The sequence below is a fragment of the Ascaphus truei genome, chromosome 16 (assembly GCF_040206685.1).
Source record: "Ascaphus truei isolate aAscTru1 chromosome 16, aAscTru1.hap1, whole genome shotgun sequence".
Classification (NCBI taxonomy): Eukaryota; Metazoa; Chordata; class Amphibia; order Anura; family Ascaphidae; genus Ascaphus; species Ascaphus truei.
In genome coordinates, this window is record NC_134498.1 from 31,935,864 (window position 1) to 31,945,235 (window position 9,372).

Below are 9,372 nucleotides of genomic sequence, written 5' to 3' on the forward strand. Positions count from 1 at the left end.
ATTTTAGTTATCCACCAACTAGCTTCTAACAAGCTGTATGTTCTGTGAATGTTGATTGGGGCATTTTAACCCCAAATTTAAGAAAACCTGTGGAACGTATCTTAAAGGCGCAATCCAAGACGTTTTATTTTTCTGTCATTTTTTTAAACACCGGATTGAAGCAGGGAGTCTCAGGAGCGGGACCCCGTTAATTTCAGCTCCGGGGACCCCCTGATTCCAGAGATATTTACCTCAGTCGTATGGGCCAATAGGAAGCTGCCCCGGATGATGTCACGTCTTCCTATTGGCCCGCAGGGTCTGGGAGCTTTGAAAAGCCGCCATATAGTAAACCTTGGAGTTGTTCCTGGCGCCCACTACGGAGCTAAGGATGTCTGGAAGCAGGGGCCCCCCGCAGCTGAAATGAACGGGGTATGGCTCCCAAGACCCCCCCCCCCTTCTGCAATCCTGTATTTAAAAAAAAAAAGGTCTTGGATTCGCTCTTTAACCCTTTCAGAGGTAGGGGCCTTCTTGCAACGAAGGGGCCACATTCTCCTTTCTCCATAAAAATACTCTCTGTTCCTATACAATGTGGCATGCTCGTTGTCACACTGTGACTGGAATGAGTTTATCGCTACCTTGTGGCAGGAGAGAAAAGTACAACATAGACATAATTGTATTATAATGATTATTATACCCTATAAATAATGCCTACGCGCAGTTTCATGTTAATATTTCTCTCTTGTTTTTCTTTATCGAGTAGGGGGGGGGGGGATTTTGAAAGAAGTTTTTATAGAAAGGCTGCAAAATAATTGATCCTCGACAGATCCAAATGATATAAAAATGTCTGCCCTTATACCCGTGTGTGTGTGTGTGTGTACGTACTCACACACACACACACACACACACACACACACACACACACACACACACACACAATCCTATATTTCCATACAAATCATCATCGGTACAGTTTGAGACATCTGCTGCGTGTCCGTGTATCAATCAATTATTTTTTCAGTCTTATATCAATATATAAGATTGAATCATTTATATATGCACTCGGTTTGCTCTTTGTAATATGCAATATTATCTTCATTATTTTATACTACAACGTTTTCCTCTGTGATCAGAAGAGCTGTCTGTGTACCATAAAATTATTACAACAGGGCTAACAAAATTACTATAAAATTAGTTTTTTACTTCAACATTCATTTCGCTTCACACACACACACATCAATTCACTTCACACACACTTTATTCTCACTTTAAAATAGATAATAACATTTTCATTCTTCACAAATGGAAATTTCATTCCCATTATTTTATTTGTTTGTTTTTATCATGTTTGGATACAAAGTGATTGAGACATTTGCTATGGGATGAAATATGCTCCACCTGGATTAGTTTCAATCGGTGAGTCTTAAATATCCACAGTGAGTACAGGCATACCCCAGTTTAAGGACACTCACGTTAAGTACACTCGCGAGTAAGGACATATCGCCCAATAGGCAAACGGCAGCTCGCGCATGCGCCTGTCAGCACGTCCTGAACAGCAATTCCGCCTCCATACCTGTACCGAAGCTGTGCGCAAGCGGGGAGACTATAGAGCCTGTTACAAATGCGTTATTTACATCAGTTATGCACGTATATGACGATTGCAGTACAGTACATGCATCGATAAGTGGGGAAAAAGGGAGTGCTTCACTTTAAGTACATTTTCGCTTTACATACATGCTCTGGTCCCATTGTGTACGTTAATGCGGGGTATGCCTGTGTTACATACATGCTCCGGTCCCATTGCGCACGTTAATGCGGGGTATGCCTGTGTTACATACATGCTCCGGTCCCATTGCGCACGTTAATGCGGGGTATGCCTGTACTGCATTGGGTAAGTGTGCAAGTAACTGTGTAATGTCCCCCCTGATTAAGCACGACCGCATGAGAAACGCGCTGAGGTTCTTACATCGGTGTTTGTCATCACGCCTGGACGGACGCTCCTGGAGTCTGGTGTTCCCTGGCTGGTTCGGCAACCCGGTGCACTCAGTCCCCACTGCTGAGTTCCGTCCATAACCACGGGACCCACCCTTGGGAGCCCCATATCTTATTTTTAATTGTAAGTTGCAGATACTGCTTGTTAATTTTAATATAGTTTTCCTGAACTCTTATCCCTGGTACGCTTTGTTATATATAGATATCTATCTATACCTATATCTATCTATATCTATATCTCACATACACCCATACACACAATCCTATACTTCCATACAAATCATCCTCAGTGCAGTTTGAGGGAGCAGCGCTGTTTGATGCACGCATCACTCTTAAAACGTAACGTTTCTTTACATATTCCACATGAAAACATGTCACTATTAGTATAATTATTAAAAGTGAAGTGAGTGAGGGTACTGACAGTGGAAATGGTCACATCTACTAGGGATAAGCAAACCCATCCAAATCCATTTCCCACCCCTAAAATCCATCTGCAGGGAGACCTTTCAAATGTAATACATTTCTCCAGTTGTATACAGATGCAGTGTTATCTAAGTCTATCAAATAAAACAAGAAACAAAGAAGTCCAGAGCAACATCCAATGTGACAAAAATACACAGTGAAATACCTAAATATCTCTTGAAAAAGGGGTCATTTAGCTAACCCTTTGGTCAAAGCGTATAAGCCTGCGAGTCACTTTCAAGGCATGACCATAATATCGCAGGTCCTAACACTAACTGATTAAAATCCTTATTTACATCTATAATTAGGGGAAAGATGGTCCTGGCATTGAACCTGTCGCAACCAGCTGCATGAAAAGAAAACCTGCTTACCTGGACAGTGGGGAGGGGCGAGCTTGTGGTAATTTTGGGCGGTTTCTGAGAGCTTGCTGGGTATCTGTGTGTTTGTTATCTAAGCTTATCAGCCTGATCACAGCTGCCCCATGCCCAAAATGTTAGTAAACTGGATGCTTTGAAGCAATTAAACAATCCTCTGAAGGGGACTCCCGCTGCATTAATCTTATCTGGCCGCCACCAGTCTAAGAGCTGCGCAGAGAGATGCGGCCCCTCTCTCTGTGTCTCCCCCGCACAGCTCTTACAGCAGAGAGATCAGAGAGAAGCGGTCCCTCTCTGTGTCTGCCCGCACAGCTCTTACAGCAGAGAGATCAGAGAGAAGTGGCCCCTCTCTCTGTGTCTCCCCGCGCAGCTCTTACAGCAGAGAGATCAGAGAGAAGCGGCCCCTCTCTGTGTCTCCCCCGCACAGCTCTTACAGCAGAGAGTTCAGAGAGAAGCGGTCCCTCTCTCTGTGTCTCCCCACACAGCTCTTACAGCAGAGAGATCAGAGAGAAGCGGTCCCTCTCTCTGTGTCTCCCCCGCACAGCTCTTACAGCAGAGAGATCAGAGAGAAGCGGTCCCTCTCTCTGTGTCTCCCCCGCACAGCTCTTACAGCAGAGAGATCAGAGAGAAGCGGTCCCTCTCTCTGTGTCTCCCCACACAGCTCTTACAGCAGAGAGATCAGAGAGAAGCGGTCCCCATCTCTGTGTCTCCCCGCACAGCTCTTACAGCAGAGAGAGCAGAGAGAAGCGGTCCCCATCTCTGTGTCTCCCCGCACAGCTCTTACAGCAGAGAGATCAGAGAGAAGCGGCCCCTCTCTCTGTGTCTCCCCGCACAGCTCTTACAGCAGAGAGATCAGAGAGAAGCGGCCCCTCTCTGTGTCTCCCCCGCACAGCTCTTACAGTAGAGAGATCAGAGAGAAGCGGCCCCTCTCCCTGTGTCTCCCCGTACAGCTCTTACAGCAGAGAGATCAGAGAGAAGCGGTCCCCATCTCTGTGTCTCCCCGCACAGCTCTTACAGCAGAGAGAGCAGAGAGAAGCGGTCCCTCTCTCTGTGTCTCCCCCGCACAGCTCTTACAGCAGAGAGATCAGAGAGAAGCGGCCCCTCTCTCTGTGTCTCCCCGCACAGCTCTTACAGCAGAGAGATCAGAGAGAAGCGGCCCCTCTCTCTGTGTCTCCCCGCACAGCTCTTACAGCAGAGAGATCAGAGAGAAGCGGCCCCTCTTTCTGTGTCTCCCCGCACAGCTCTTACAGCAGAGAGATCAGAGAGAAGCGGCCCCTCTCTGTGTCTCCCCGCACAGCTCTTACAGCAGACCGTGCTGTTTTTATTATTATTTTTATTACATAGCAGGGGGTCTCCAGTGCTGAACCACATTCATTCCAGGTCCGGGGACCCCCTGCTCCCTGTGGTACAGGCCTGCTTATCGGGAGCTAGTATTTCCTGCAAGTTTACATCTCCTGCATCACGGCTCATGTGACTAGGACATGTAAACTTGCAGGAGATACCGGCACCCCATACTGAGGTCTGTACACCCATCTTCTAACCCAGTAGAGTGAGGTTGCCCATGTTCTGTTCATCTTTTATTTAATGTCACCTGGCTTCAGTAACTCATAGACCTCAGTACATCTTATTACTTTGTGCTTGAAGTGTTTTCAAGGTTACAATCAACACAATACAGTATATATCCCTTGGAGGTATGCTGTTAGTAGACTGTGTGCAGTGCTAGCCATCAGCTAGTTTAGCTCACACTGCTAGATCTGTGGCCTAGAAAAGCAGTGGTTGTGGGTTCTAGTCCTGTTGGGTCTGACATGATTCCAATCATTAGGTTGGTGCCTCAGGCTTATTAATCATCTCCTATATAGTTGGCATGGAAATCCTTTTAGGAAGTGTGGGATGGGACTCCGGCTAATAGGTTTGCAAACTGTATTTAAATATCTCCCAGCCAGATACCTGAGATGTGCTCCTTTTTCAGCACTGGCATTGCTCCCTAATTTATTTGGAGGGATGTTTGAGGGGTTATATATACAACTGGTGACACTTATTACATTTAAAATGGCTCTCACTCTCTCTCATATATCCGTTTTCGGAATCTTAAAAATCCATTCGGAAACGAATTCAGGCCCTGTTTTCAGGTGATGGGTTCACAGGGGTTTAGGTTATTTAGTCACAGTAGGCCTTGACCCCGCTGCCTACTACAGCGTCCGCTGTGGCGAACGCTGCATGGACGAGAGCCCTCCCCTCAATGGCGCCGGGACCGCTGCGAGGGGGGCCGCAGCGCTCGGGCGAGAGCTGCTCCTGCTCTCAATAGAATTGAGAGCAGGACTCGCGTCGAGCGATACGGCACGCCCCCCGGCGGTTCAGCCAATGAGCGATGGCGAACCTACCGGGTGACGTTATGGCCGCGCCCCCGTCACTCCCCCGCCACGCCCCCCCCGGTCTCTCTTCCTGCAGTGTGCTGCAGACCAGGGAATCGGCTGCACGCGCCGCCAATCTCGCGGGCGCGCGTTGCAGCGGAGATACCGGGGCCTAAGTCTTAGGTATCACTGCACAACCCGGGAAGAAGATCCCTCTGTGGGATCGAAACGTTGGATTTTTGTGTCTGTTATAATACAATTCTTTGTACACTTACCTCTGAGTGCTGCCTCTCTTTGCTGTTCCGCTGCCCTGCTGGACACATTTCTGAAATACTACCAGTGCCATGCGCTACCCCAGGGAGATTAGGGAGGTTAATGCATAGCTAAGAAAGTGGTGTAGGAAGGACAGTGTGGGGTTTTTAGAGCCCTGGGATTGCTTTTCTGAGAATGTTAAAAAGATTGGAGGAGATTCAAAACTAGGATGGAGGGGGGAGGGACAAGAAACAGCTAATAAACTAAATAGAATAGATAGGGATGAGGAAATAGCAAGGGGTCATTGAGGTAGAATGGGGGGGAAATGGGAGTTTGGCAGGGAGGGAGAGACACCCATATTAAAGTACAGATAATACTAGAACACTTCTAAAGACTAAACCCAATTGGCACAGAAAGGCAGGAGTAGAAACCTACTATGGGATGTTTATGAAGGGAATTATGAAAATGTAGAGACCTTGTGGATAGAAATTATCTGTGGAGGTAAAGTTGAAAGAAAATGTTTGTGGGAATATGCTACAAACCACCAAATATCTGTGAGATTGAGGAAGCCAAAATACTTTTGCAAATGAAGAAGGCATCAAAACTGGGCCATGTTTGCATTATGGGTGATTTTAACTATCCAGACATAGACTGGGGCAATGAGATTAGCATTACAACAAAAGGAAACAGATTTTTCGGGGTGCATAAAGACAATTACATGTCTCAAATTATTGAGGAACCAACCAGGAGAGGGAAATACTGGATTTGGTAATATCAAACAATGTAGTAATCACAAAGTCCGGAAACATTTGGGAAACTGTGATGATACCATGGTCTCATTTTAAATAAATTATCAAAAAACAGATTACTTTGGTTCAACAAATACAGTACTTTACATTTTAGACAGGCAGATTTCAATAAACTGAGGACTAATCTACAAGGAATACATTGGGATGATGTTTTTGCAGGAAAAATGTGGAAGATAAATGGGCAGTCTTTAAAACATTGTTAGAGAGTTAAAAGTTCTTTAATTACCTTAATAACAAAAGAAATAGAAAATAAAATATAGGACCTTTTCAGTGTGAGATGGGCTGGCAAATTATTGAAGATAAGGGAAAAGCAGAGGTATTAAACAAATTATTTGCCTCTGTGTTTACCAGGGAAGAATCAATTTCAATCAATAGTGCAGCAGGAGGAAGCCACAACCTCTATATTAACGAACAATGGGTTAACTGAGGCAGAAGTTCATAGGCGGCTTGATAAAATTAAAGTAAAGAAGGTACCTGGCCCCGATGACATACATCCAAGAGTTCTTAAGGAGTTAAGCTCAGTAATAGCCAAACCATTACATTTAATATTCAAGGACTCAATTTCCACAGGCTCAGTACCACAAGATAGGCGTAAAGCAGATGTGGTGCCTATATTTAAAAAGGGAGCTAGGTCACAACTGGGAAAATTTTATGTATGTATGTCTTTATTTATATAGCGCCATTAATGTACATAGCACTTCACAGATGGCAGGTAAATGGCAGATGACGTTTAATACAGATAAATGTAAGGTTATGCATTTGGGATGCAAGAATAAAAAGGCGACTTACAAATTAAATGGGGATAAATTATGGGAATCCTTGATGGAGAAGGATTTAGGGGTGCTTGTAGACAGCAGGCTTAGCAATAGTGCCCAATGTCATGCAGTAGCTGCAAAGGCAAACAAGATCTTCTCTTGCATCAAACGGGCAATGGATGGAAGGGAAGTAAACATAATTATGCCCCTTTACAAAGCATTATTAAGACCACACCTTGAATATGGAGTACAATTTTGGACACCTTTCCTTAGAAAAGACATTATGGAACTAGAAAAAATGCAGAGAAGAGCCACCATATTAATGAAGGGGATTCATAATCTGATTTATGAGGAGAGGCAACTAAATTAGATTTGTTTGCATTAGAAAAGAGGGGATATGATAACTATATTCAAATATATTCGGGGACAATACAACGGCAGGTAAAAGGTGAAATTCATTACCTATGGAGACTGTGATGGCAGATATAATAGATATCTTCAAAAAAAGGTTGGACATCTTTTTAGAAAGAAAAGGTATACAGGGATATACCAAATAAGTAAACATGGGAAAGATGTTGATCCAGGGAGTAATCTGATATCTGGAAATTAAATATCTGGAGTCAGGAAGGCATTCATTTTTCCCCTTATCAGATATAATTTCCTAAATCTGTCTCAGCGTGTCCCCTGCTGAAATCCCTCTCCTGGATTCCTATCAAATCCCGTATCTAACACTCAGTTCTCCTCACTTTTAAAGCTTTACACTCTTCTGCCCCTCCTTACATCTCAGCCCTAATTTCTCATTAGACACCTGCCTGACTCTTGCGTTCTGCTCAAGGATGTCTTCCCTCTACCCCCTTTGTATCTAAAGCCCTCTCCCGCCTTAAACCTTTCTCACTGACTGTCCCAAACCTCTGGAATGCCCTTCCCCTCAATACCCGACTAGCACCCTCTCTATCCACCTTTAAGACCACCTTAAAACACACCTGCTTAACGAAGCATATGAGTACAGTAGCTCCGTGGCTGATACTATACACCTGATACATAAAGCTTGGCCCCTTGCAGACGCACGTACCAGAACGCCCTCCTACTGTCTCTGTACGTTCTTCCTACCTACCAATTAGATTGTAAGCTCTTCGGAGCAGGGACTCCTTTTCCTAAATGTTACTTTTATGTCTGAAGCTCTTATTCCCATGATCTGTTATTTGTATTATTTGTTATTTATATGATTGTCACATGTATTACTGCTGTGTAGAGCTGTGTACACTAATGGCGCTATATAAATAAAGACATACATACATACCATTGGGTGATATTTCACTGGGGTTTTTTATTTGCCATTTTTCTCTTTTACATGGCTTTAATCACCGCTCCCCTTACATCTTTGGAAGAAATCGCTGTCAGGACATTGGAACAGTCTTTTTGAGTGGAGGTCCTAGCCTTCTTTATTAATCACTTTGTGCACATATTATTCACTATTGCACTTATTTATGTATTTCACGTTTATTTAGCACCCGTGTGTCAATTTACATTGATTTTTTTTCCACTGGGAAGCTTTAAGAGAGTGTCAGAGCGCCATCTACTGTTTGGTTGTATGTAACAAATGTGTCAACTCTGCAAAGATCTAAATAAATGGATTTGAGCTACAAGACATTGAAGACTATCTCTATCTTGGTCGGCAAGTACCAATGGCAGGGAACCTTCAAATGAAATCAATAGGAGAATGAAGATGGGATGGAGGCACTTGGAAAAAACAAGACAATATTTCAAGACAACCTTCCGCTATGCCTCAAGAGGAAACGTTTTCGACCAGTGTATTCTACCTGTACTCATAACCCTCAATGCAAAGAGAATTCAGAAGCGTCAGACAACGGAACGAAGTATGGAGAGATGCATGATGGGTATTACCTGAAGAGACAGAGAAAAGAATTAATGGGTTTATTTATTTACTAGCTGAGAGCCCCGGCGTTGCCCGGGATGTTTGTGGTGTGGGGGTGGCATTTGGGTGGGGAGTGGTCCACGCGGGCCATGGCGGTGTGCGGTGGTACTAATGCTGTGGCTGTACTGATGGTGATTGTATCGGTGTGCTGATTTGGGAGGGTTTGGTGCTGATGTGGGGGTGCGGATGTGGGGGTGCCGATGGGGGAGGTGCAAAGGTGGCGATGTGTGGGTGCTGATGGTGTTGATGGGGGCTGGGAATGGCGGGGAGCCGAGAATGCCAGTGTGCTGGAGGGGGGGCATGGGATACCGGTGTGCTGATGTGGTGGTGCTGGGGATAGTGTGTGTGTGTGTGTGTATACATTGTATGTGTATGTGTGTGTGTGTGTGTGTATACATGTGTGTGTGTGTGTATGTGTACGTGTGTGTATACATGTGTGTGTGTATACATGTGTGTGTGTGTATA